This window comes from Leptidea sinapis, chromosome 35, assembly GCF_905404315.1.
Source record: "Leptidea sinapis chromosome 35, ilLepSina1.1, whole genome shotgun sequence".
NCBI lineage: Eukaryota > Metazoa > Arthropoda > Insecta > Lepidoptera > Pieridae > Leptidea > Leptidea sinapis.
The window spans coordinates 2,874,090-2,886,582 of record NC_066299.1 but is presented as its reverse complement, the minus strand read 5'-3'; positions in this window follow the sequence as shown (position 1 = coordinate 2,886,582).

The window sequence follows — 12,493 nt, the reverse complement described above, 5'->3', positions numbered from 1 at the left end:
GACTTGATAGAATATACAAGTTTCTTCCAGCACTGGTCGACTTCCCACGACAGACCTGCATGGTATAAGGCATCTCTAAAACTATCACCCGCAAAACAATGCTTAAAAAAGGCATAAAAGGCATTTATTTTCTCAAAATTGATTCCTTTAGAATTCTTTTTGATGTCATTTCTAATATCTAGTATATTATATACTACTACGGCTTCGGAAACCAATGGCGCTCTGAGAGAGATAAAGCGGCGCAAGAAACTCTCCCAGCATTCTTTTTTCGCGCTCTTTTCAATAAAAATATACAATATTGTACAGTCATTTCTATCGCTATAAAATAATCACAATCTAGTCCCAGGCTGTCCGATCATTTAGATATTCAGCTGTGGAGTAATAGGATTTACGACAGATCCATTTTTTATAAAACATTTAAATTTATTTATAGATAATGCCTGAACAGTGGCTGGGACTTTATTATAGAAGTGTATACATTTAACCTTAAAGCTATTATGTATCTTATGAAGCCTACTAGAATTAGTTACAAGAGCATGTAAAACACATCCAACATATCATAGACCTGTGCATAAGAAGAAATGTCGTGCACTTAGAAGTAGAGACTTGATACACATAGAAGCTGTCATCAGATCCAATTTTAGCAGAACTTATGCCTTTCAACGAAAAAAAATATATATTCGGTGCATAACCGCAGATATACGAGGTAACAATTATAAAAAAACTAGCGGCCCGGTACGAGCTTCGCTACGTATAAAGTGTAATAATAATAAAAAAATTGGGACATAAAATTAATTTATTCAAACAAAAAAATATTTTATTAATTGCTAATTATACAAGAATACATGCAGTTAAACTGAGAATCCTTTGCCTTAGTAGGCAGCCGAAATACGCTTTTTGTAATCTACAGATGAACTTCAAGAATGAAGTTAATTATTACAAGCGGGGATTTACACAGTAAAACGACACAGGTAGGTATAAAATTTTACATTCTGCCGTAGTTTTGTGTTACATGTGTGTTTATCCCTATAATTTCGGATTGCATAGATCTCATTTAAGGTAGGAAAACTTCAGCAAGGATTTGAGCGAAACTCTTGCGTAGATTACCAAAGAGGATGTAAATTACTAAGTAATAAGAGGTGTGACTGCCTAAGCAAAAATTGAAGTTCAGTGTAGTATGAAACGTGCAGTGATTTAACATAACTCTGAAATAGTAGTAATTACAGCATGGCATAATCCGGCTAAATTTGAAAGCGAACAGTTGCTTAAAACGTAGTAGATTTCGGCGATCTCCGTTTTTACAAGATTATAGTCTTCATGACAGCAAGTTTCATGCAATCTCTTTTTTGATAGAGAGTTTTGCTCCGCTGTAGATTATACTCGCGAACATCACTGTGAGCCAAATCCTGACGAACTTAGTACTACTATAACTATTTTAGTACCTACTAGTTTCTTATATTATGTATTTTGTGACGAACTGTCACTTCAGACCTCCTATGCTAGTGAGACCAAGTTTTATACTTGTTCTATGTTTGACGAAGATAGTGTATAATGTATTACGTAGTATTTACATCCTCTTTAGTAGCCTAGCAAAACTTTAAGAAAATAGCGATTCACTCGATTGTACGAAACGTGCAGTCATTGATAAATTGACAGATGACGGCTATAATCTTGTAAAAATCGGAGATAGCCGATATTCACCACGCTTTCTAACTTAGCCGGATTATATTTCGCCAATCGCCATACTGCAATTTCGAGTATTTCAAACTTATGTCAAGTGTCTGCACGTTTCATACTAAACTAAATTTCAATTTTTACTTAGGCAGTCCCGTCTCTAATGACATAGTATCAAAGAGAATTTAAACACTACGTTCAAGTAATATTAACATCCTCTCTACTCTTTGGCGTAATGGAAAAACGAGGCTGAGTGTAAACATTATCACAATTAAATTTCCATATTATCAGGGTGAATAGTTATCCAAATTTTTTGTTTATCTTACTAAAATTTGTAACAGAAAAATAATACAGTTTATTATCTGAAATACAAAAGAAAAAAATCTAAAACCACATGCACTTTATCAAGGCGAAGTTTATTAATAATACGAAATTATGAATTATCAACGAGCGAATCTCCCTTAACCGACGCCGACTTTACCCAAGCGTGACTGTTTAGTCTCATTCAATACTCAAAAAATAATGTGTTCGATGTGCCTATAGAAACTTACTTCAAAAAGAACTGAAATTTAGGAAAGTAATTGTGAGTGTCTCATATGTATTCTATTACACTAGGACAGTTGACTACCAAATATTAAATAACATGCATATTGAGAAATTTCTAGATAAAAAATATCTTTATACCTTCCTAGAACAGTCTAGGCGCATTCATAAAAAAAGATTAGATATGTTCGTCTATGTTACATGGCATACCGCATACTTTTAATGAATGAACCGGCCTAAACGAGGTCTGCCTGAGTTCATTCGTGACTAAGCAATTATGGAATAAGAGGAGAGGAACGAATATGATCTCAGTTATACATTATTTAAAATTTAAAGATATTTCGTTTATTTCTGATCCCGTTCAAAATGTAGGCAATAAATATAAAGTTGTGTATCTGCAACATATTTTAAATTTGATGTCTGTTATTTATATAAAAAAAAAAAACAAAATATTATACATATAGGTTGGTCGTCTTTGTATTCTAATACAGTTTATTTAGCCCTGGTTTATAGTATAGTATTTCTGAAAGTAACTACTGGGTCTTAGTTCTAGGTCTTTCTGTTTATAGTTGATTATTTTGCGTAGAATTTTCATAAAATGTTTGATTAAAACATATCGTCACTCTTTATAAGAACTCCGTAAAATTAATCCGTAAACTATCTTATGATACTAATACCTTAAATATTATACGACTTCTTATAATATAGTTATTATATATTAAGTAACATAATGGTTGCTGCATCTGTTTCTTAATCTTTGATCCACCAGTTCGACCAATAGCGTAACGTTCTGAGGTATGCGGCCTTCTTTTCCCAGAACTGTATACCATGTAGGGATAGATGGGATTTACTTCTCTGTACATAATCTTGCCGAACAGCCTGCGTGTAGTATATAATACACAAAAACGACTCCTTACTTGGCTGGTAAAAGTTTTTAATTATATTGTGATTTACAAAACAGAATAAGTATTATAGATTTTACCATCAAATAAGGTATATTGTACCTATCACTTTGTACTTTTGGTATATCAAATGTGAAATAATGAAGTATTTTGTAACTCTTGGTTTCTATGGCAACTAAAGTATTACAAATGTGTATCCGGTTTATCTGATAAGTGATCACCGCCAACTATGCTGTCAAGAAACACGAGGTACCATTGGAATCACCTATTTTAAATTACCAAAGTACTAATATAAGGTAATATCAGCCTGAAGAACCGCGCAAATTCGTTTATGCCACGATTATTGAATGTGGAATAATTTAATGACAGCTACACTGTGAGGAGATTACAGATAATAATATATTTTGAGGCTTTTCGTTCGTTTCAGGAATTATAATAAATTGAAAAATAATATACTTTCAACTTGGTTAAATACTTATCTGAACTGTATTTGATTTTATGTAAATATGGCTTATTTATGCATATCTTATTTTGTTTGGCTTACGTGTTAATACGCGGGAAAAAAAACATTGTTCGTTTTTATTTAATTAATGTATCGAACGAAATATGTTAACCAATGAATTAATGATTGAATGACTAGTTCTATGGGTCTATTGTTACGAGTAAGTATGAGTATTATGGGTCTTTTGAGAATCTGAAAAGGCTGTTTAAATTTTCAGAAAGCTTCATGTTACTACGATGGACGCCTCATTTTTTTTGTAAGTATGTAAGTATCTACCGATATAAGAAAAAGTTCATTTAATATTCCGAAATATGTTCAAAACGTTACCTTTACAATGTGAGCCTTTTTTAGTTTAATTATTTAGGTTATTTAATACAAGGTTTTACACAATATCTTATTAACATTTACGTAAATAACTCTTTCTGTAAAAGCGTTTACGTAATATCTCATTAAATTGAAAATATAATCAACGTTTTTGATGTCTCGGAACAAATCGAATGATAGCAAATAGAAATGATTCGTTCACAAACTTAATTGGATCGCGTTTCGAACGATTTACAATGAGCGAGAATACAATACGGACCATTTTTTCGTAACGAAATCCGTTACATTCCGTACCCTGAAGCTGCAAGCTGGCCACGAAGCTATCTTGGCGAGATTTCGAAATTCTGAGAAAGGCAGAGCTTTATAAATTATCTCAAAAGCGCCGACGCGGCCCAACAGCCAGAATGCTTTTTTTCTCCACAGGTAGAGGCTGGCGCTAAGACGGCAAAGGAATTTACAGTGCGCCCAATTAGTTTCAATCCTAACACCATCTAAAGTTTTTGAATTAAATGGCAATATAATAATTGAGTTATATGATAATTATTAATAAGATTGTGACGAAAGTGATTTTTTTTATGTTTTGCAGGACATGTTCTTAATTTCAGATTTAAATGGTAAAATATATTTGAAGCCCTTATATAAATAGTGTATATAATTTATCAAAATTTCAAATGTAACAATTTTTATATATCAAATTGAATCCGGGCAAAGTCGAATGGACCACAGGCTAAAATATTATTGAATGAAGTATGGTCTATGTTCGTTGAAAGTTTGCACAATACCAATTTACGCGATTCTGCATTGGCGCTCCACGCTCAAAATCGGTGACAGAATATTATAGAATAATATTATTTGCATAAATATTAAAAACAATTACAGATTATAGTAATTATACTAATGGTTGTTGTTGTTGCAATTTAATTAAATAATGAGAAATTAAAACAATGGTACGGAATCCTGTTCATGTTTGTTTGCTCTAATTTATAAATACCCTAATGTACACAAATTTTCAACAAAAATATGATATTAAGGAAATACTTTATTTAAATATTAGTTAGTAACCACCACTTTCTTTACTTGGTTTATATTTTAATATTAAGGATAGACAAGAACATATTTTAATATTTGGTTTCAATAAAATTTATCTTTCATACATTACTATGCTAATAAATCTTATTGAAAATACTCTGCACTGATACCGCACTTTTAACCCTGTACAAGTAATATACATATATAGCAGTATAACTTTTATATTTCCTAATTTAAACTATCAAAATTGTTCGCTTGAAGTAGATGCATAAGCACGTAGACTCTGTAAAAAAATGCTTGGTGCTATCGTGCATCACGATTCTTGGAAAATAGAACTCTTGAAACAAGCAAAGGCATTCCAGGACGCTAACATCCCTGAAGGTCGCCTCTAATAATAGCAACAAGGACTCTACAATTACAATGTGAACGACACATTTTGGCGCCCTTTTTTTGTAATTTTTAATGCCTGGAATGCGATGGCTATCACGTATTCAGCCACGATTTTTTTTCTTCTTTTTTTGGCGATAGCGTTTACTTTTTGCCAATGACGTAAATTAAAAGATGGGGAAACTTAGTTAAAAAAGTTTACGGAGCACGGGAAACGATCAGATAAGTAGCAAGAGGATTGACAATAATAATAAATTTTTTATAAATATACATATGCACACTTACACTTAAACATATACTCAAACTTTAATATGTGGTTCTGAAGGATGAAAGATAACAATATTTTATAAAATTTACATGGATAGGTACAGGTAGGAAAACAGCCATGATTTGAAAATGCAGCATATTTTCACTAACAGATTTTAAAATCATCTATAAATTAGAAAAATATAGGAAAAAGAAAATCTCTTGGTAAATATGTATACAAATCTTAAAATATTTTTACGATCATTATTATTCTACAAGAATTTGCAGCCTTGTTACAGATAAAGTATCTTGCAAACAGAACTAATTTCATGCAAACCATAAAACATAGAGGCGGCTGTATAAGTGTACTGATAGCTGAGCCACGTAACAACGGGTCTTTGGTTCCATTGATGCACGGTAAAGTAGCGCTTGAGGCCAGCGAGTTGTAGATGGAATTTCATTGAATGTGATTAGCGGATGGTGTTCTCTGGAATTTGGGCCAAGACGCTGATTCAACGATCTTATCCCTTCCCCTCTACGAGTTCTATGCTGGTCTAGAGTCTAGACTGCAATTTTAATACTTGCTTTATCGTTATTCAAACGAGTGAGTGACTGAGGCAAGTTTAATTCATGATAATAATAAGTTTTTACCATTTGTACGTTAATATTACTACACATAGATAATGTAATTTAAATATTTTAGTTCAATAATTTTTGCCTACTCCATATATCATTTTTTTTTTAAATATAGAGTAGGCAAAAATGTCTGACATAAAACTTAGCACTAAATGATTAATGACTAAAAATAAGTTCATTAGCGTTATTTTTTAATGAATTATAATCAAATTCCTATGGTCGATTTCTAATAAAATACAGTATATGTTGTTTATAATATTATAAATCAGCCATACAATAGGAGTCTTAAGACTTAAGATACGCAGTTAGCTAGCTAGTAATAATGTTTTAAATGTTTATTAATTTTAAACTTTATACTCATACATATTAATTCGTTGACAATCAATATTTGATAGTATTTTGGTAGAGCTCTCGTCTTTTATAATGTACTAGCTGACCCGGTAGACGTTGTTCTGTTAAAAGAAACAAAATTATGTAAATACTCAGGAATAATGGAGTGTAAAGCTATCGGAAATTAATGATTTTATAAATTATGTAGTAATAAACTGATAAGGATTAATGTCGTATTTGTATAAACAGCTTTAAGATGACCGTTTTATAATTGCCAATTTTCTAAGTATTAAAATGGATATAGAATGTTATCCTTAAGAGATACACATATGCCATCAAGGACTTTTCTGTAGACCAATATAAGATACACAATTCCACCATACATTTTTTCGTTACATCTCAAATGGCTTAGACGTTTTCGTTGAGAGCTCCCAAACGGCTTATTATTTTCCGACATCTCCAACAAATATCATTATTGAATACAAAAATATATGCAAAAACTTAACAAATTATATACTAAAACCTTGCTCGAGAACCACGCTATCCGCTGGTGAAAACAGCATGAAAGTCGGTGCAGTATATTTTGAATTTATCGCGAACAGACAGACAGACGCGGCAGTAGACTCTGTTTTATAATATTGTGTTGTGATTAATAATTAATGCTACAAGCTCCTTGTCATTGCAGAAAATAAAGGATACGGACTGGATCATACTAAAAAATATTATAAATATTAATACATATCGCAATATTACCACAAATTGTTTTTATCCTTATAAACCTTACCCTTACCTTACCCTTGTAAGGCGCAATGCACACGGTAAATTGTCAGACATAAAACAAAATACACGCAAACTATTCTCGGCTAGTTATGTGGCTTGTGGCAGCGTCGTGGGGCAGGTCGTTCCCTATTCTAACAAAGAGCGAAAATTTTATGCAATCTTTTTCCCATTCATACAAATAACGGGTGACCGCTGTCAAAATCAATTTCAAATACTTTTGAATTATTACTCCTTTATTAAAATAAAACAAATCTTATAACTGTATTTCTTTATTATTATAATTATTATTACTTATTGAATGTCCAAAAACTACCTACCATTCGAAATACATAGTGTGCCTCAAACCAGAGAAAAACGGGCGCAAGAAACGCAAATGTCTGTCAATCTTGCACCTAGGCACTAGTCTTCGTGTCTAATGTCTAATACTATATTATATTACTATCTGACCCGACAGACGTTGTTCTGTATATAAAAAATAAAATAATGTTTTTATATGAATTTGTCAATAATATATCATAACATCAAAAATTACTTCGTAAAATATGCACCCTGCTGTCGTAATGAAATTGTTTCACAGCAGAACTGTCAAACCGTGCGTCAATAAATTCCTCCATAGAAATTATGTATGGACACATCAAAGGATAAACAAATTTGTTGTTTTTATTTAATTTAGCAGCATTTTCCTATTTATTCACCTTTTAAACCTTCCCTGGACTTCCACATATAATTCAAGACCTAAATTTGCCAAATCGGTCCAGCCGTTCTCGAGTTTTAGCGAGACTAACGAACAGCAATTCATTTTTATATATATAGATTCTTCATAAGATCTGTGGCGGCCAAAATCGCCATCAAGCCGCAAGAATCTTCTCGTCTGTGCAGCGCCTTAAGACTTGAGCGATAAAACTCTTTATAGCTTGAGGTTTGTTTTACTTTTTTTTACATAAAATGCACATGTTGAAAAGTTGTAAGTCTATGCGGGCTTTGCGGTGGGATTTCTTTAAGAAAAGAACTTTTACAATTATAATTAATAATGTGCGCTTGGAACTGCTTACGCGAGTAATAAAAACAAAAGAACGGACGCGCGCGTAGTGAGCTGTGCAATATGTTAATAAAAAAATAATAGGAATGAAATAGATTTACTGAACTCAAACGCAGCGTTTGCTCAAACAAATACCCAAAGTCCGCGTGGAATTGTAACAATTACAATTCATTTGAGCACCAATTTTTTTTTAGAATACTTTGCAAATAATACACGTACAAACTGGTACGGCTAACTACAAATTGCTTGTTTTAATATATTTTAATAAACTTCTTTATTTTATTTTTCCATCCTTTGGTAGAACATAACAACTTGAAAAATATTTTCTTCTCCACTACTCCTGTTAGATACTTTTAAGGGCCCTATTTTACTACTTTCATCCCATATTTCTACCCTACACAGGTCGAAATTTCAAAAACGCAAGAACATATATTTATTTATTTCTTATCAAGTTCCTAAATACAAAGTTACATCGTGTCATCTTGGATAAGGATGAACTTACATACAAACTTACCTCTTATCCAAACCTCTTATTCAAAATAAAAGCTACCCTATGTCCTTTCCTAAGCTCTTGTCTATCTCTGTGCTAAATTTCATCAAAATCAGTTCAGTCGTTTAGGCGTGAAAGCGTAACAAACAAACTTACATTCACATTTATAATATTATTAAGGATATACAGGTGTCCCAAAGTTATGGGACATGAAGGGGAAGTACCTTAAATATCGAAGATAGGCTATTTTACTGAAAGAAGACTTTATGTTATTTTTAAAAGTTAGTACTTCTGCTTTCAAAGATTTTTTAAAAATTACTTGCCTCGTCTGGGAATCGAACCGACTGAAATGTAAAAAAAACACCCCTACTTTTATAATGCCAATAGAAAGAATGGCCAAAAACTAATTACGTAAGTAAGTACTTTTAAAAATAACATAAAGTCTTCTTTCAGTAAAATAGCCTATCTTAGATATTTAAGGTACTTTCCTTTCATGTCCCATAACTTTGGGATACCCTGTATAGATTACTTACTTAGACTTTTTCGTCGGAGGCGGATATGCAAAGTCTGTCGGAGAAAATACGGTCGAACGAAAACTTATATTGTAAATGCTACCTTAACGATGAGAGAGATAATATACTATATTATAAGATAATAAATATACTATGATTGATTTATATACCTATATGTGTGTGGCATAGTTGAACACCAATTAAGATAGTTATAGTGGTAAATGCGGACCAATATTGCTTAGAATCATGAAAAGTCTTTTATCACTGTTAGCTTTGTACAGGAAAACAAAACACTTTATCTGTTTTGTATTGCGCAGTTCTACAGAAAAATAAGTCGCCACAACGATGATCCGAGGTCAAGCCATTGCCAAATTCAAGAAATGACGTCACTCTGTTGCCACACCATAATTTATGTGGCTTTGTTGTTATCAAATAAAATTTTGTATCCATTGCTGTTTGTCCTCCTTTATTGTGAAACAGTTATCAATAAATCTGGCAATGTATATATGATATATCGTTATGATGCTTCATTTAATAAGACATTATTATATTGGTGTGTGAACAAAAATGGTCACGTCTTTAAGGTTTTGCGGGTCGATGTCTTATTGAATACAATGAGTTTTAGATTTTAAATGACGGCATTTTTTGTTGTACCTACACTTACGTTTGTATTATTTACAAACAATACTTCAATCGCTACCAGGACACATATAACTGTCAAATTATATTAATTGTTCCTATGGTGTTTTATTTAACATCTTTCTTGCAAGTAGTTTCGTTGATGGCTGACATAAAAAAGTGTGAGGAAAGTACTAGTTACTTCACATAAGAATTTACGTAGGCACTACATTGTCATAGCACAACATAAATTAATCCATATCTTTTAAAATATACAAACTGTATGACACATTAATTATCGAGACGTGTCATGACAACGCAAATCTTCGCCTTATCGCGAAAATGTGGCCGAAGTATTAAATGTTAAAACTATATCGAATACAGAACTCTGTAGCACACTACTAACTTGGTTACGATGGTTACAAAATGTCACTGTATATTGACGTTACACTTGCAAAATTTTAAATTAAAGATAATTCTTCACATCTTCAGACTTAGATTATGGATTGGTCTCCGCTGCGCTCTAACTAGATACTGTACTACCTAAGAGCAATAGCTTTATTATCACGGCAACTTTATAGTGTAGTGTGTATTGTCTATTTGTAAAGATGCTTGTGTGAAATTGCAGTGGGGCCCCTATATTGAAGGATTGGCGAATAGGCTTAGTTCTGCAGCATATGCGGTTAAGAAAATCAGACGGTTAACTGACATAGATACGGCGAGATTAGTATACTTTATGGTATATTGTTATGGGGCAGTGCGGCCGATATTAATACTATCTTTGTGCTGCAGAAGAGGGCTATTCGCGCGATTTATAACCTTGGTCCTAAAGAATCATTAAGAGAAAAATTTAAAGAAATAAACATTTTGACTGTTGCTTCTCAATACATTTTTGATAATGTTTTGTATGTTCATAAGCACATTGAGGAATTTTCTAGAAACTGTGACATTCATAATGTTAACACGAGGAACAAACATAAACTTGTTATGCCTACTACTCGGTTGGGTCGAGTTAGTAAGTCTTTTGTTGGGCGATGTATATGCTTCTACAATATGATCCCAGAAAATGTACAAAACAAATGTGTTACGAAATTTAAAAGAATTGTTAAAAAACGTTTGTGTGGGAAAGGTTATTATAGCATAAACGATTTTCTTAATGACATCACGGACTGGGATTAAAGCGAACACCCTCAGGCTCTTTAATTATTAATGTTTATTGTACGATATTACATTGTAATCCATATTTTATATAAAAAAAAAAGCCCGCTGAGTTTCTTGCGCCCATTCTTCTCAGGTCTGAGGCAGTCTCTTTTGAATGGGTGGTAGATTTTGACGTTCAATAAGTGATTATAAATCCTATTTTGAATAAAAATATTTGAATTTGAATTTGTGCATGGCATCTTGACACTCAATAGCGTCATTCAAATTTTGTAACTTATATTATACATGTACGAATTTCGACGTCACACATTGTTCGAGACTGGCTCGAGTACGCCCACTTGTGTGTAGTTGCCGCATTTTGCGATTACGCCTGCGGTATCTAGTTGGAGCGCAGAGGAGACCAATCCTTAATCTAAGTCTTCAAACCTACTTGATAAGCTTTATCGATTAATTTGACGTTGTCGGAAATTCATGCGCCCGAAATTAGTAAAGTTATTATTAAAGTGAAACTTTTATTACATCGTCTCAAACTGTTTCGGCTGTGTGTTGCATGTCGCCTGACGGTCGGGCGGCGCCTATAGTTCTCAGCAGCTGACCGTGTAGTGTATAGACTATTACTCATTTGTGCCAGTGCTCCACGCTATTTTGTTTGTTTTTATTATTTCCCATTATCATTCAAATTTTCGAAGTATAAAATTAAGATTGATAAAGCGATTTTTATACCCTTAATGGAATATTATTCCAAAATTTTTTAGGTCTATAATGTGAAAAAGAGTTTCACTTTTACCGTGGTTTCATAAAACCAAACTTTCCTTTTTTTTATATAAAACCTTTGTGTTCAAGTAATGACTATTTAAAGTGCAATCCGCTAACAGTATAACTAACTCTTCATTGTAATTAAGATGTCGAGGAAGTAGCATAATGAAACTGTCAAATCTTATACTCATGGTATAAAAGATCTAATTCTTATATCGTGTCTGTCGGTATTTTATACGTTTTAAACATATTAGTTTCATTTTTAATATCCTGGAAAGAATACAACATACCTAAGTGAGCAAAATTTAAAATGAAAGCTGATTAAAATGAATATTTTTAATCTATACATTTTTTTTATGGAATAGGAGGACAAACGAGCGTTTTAAGCCTGGTGTTTAGTGATCACCGACGCCCACATAAATAAAATTGGAGTGTCTGTTTGTAATATTGAAATAACCTTTTTTTACTACATGTATATGAATATATATACGGTACATATATATTCATATACATGTACCAAAATAACATTTTTTATCTTTTGTCTGTCTGTCTGTTTGTTTTGGT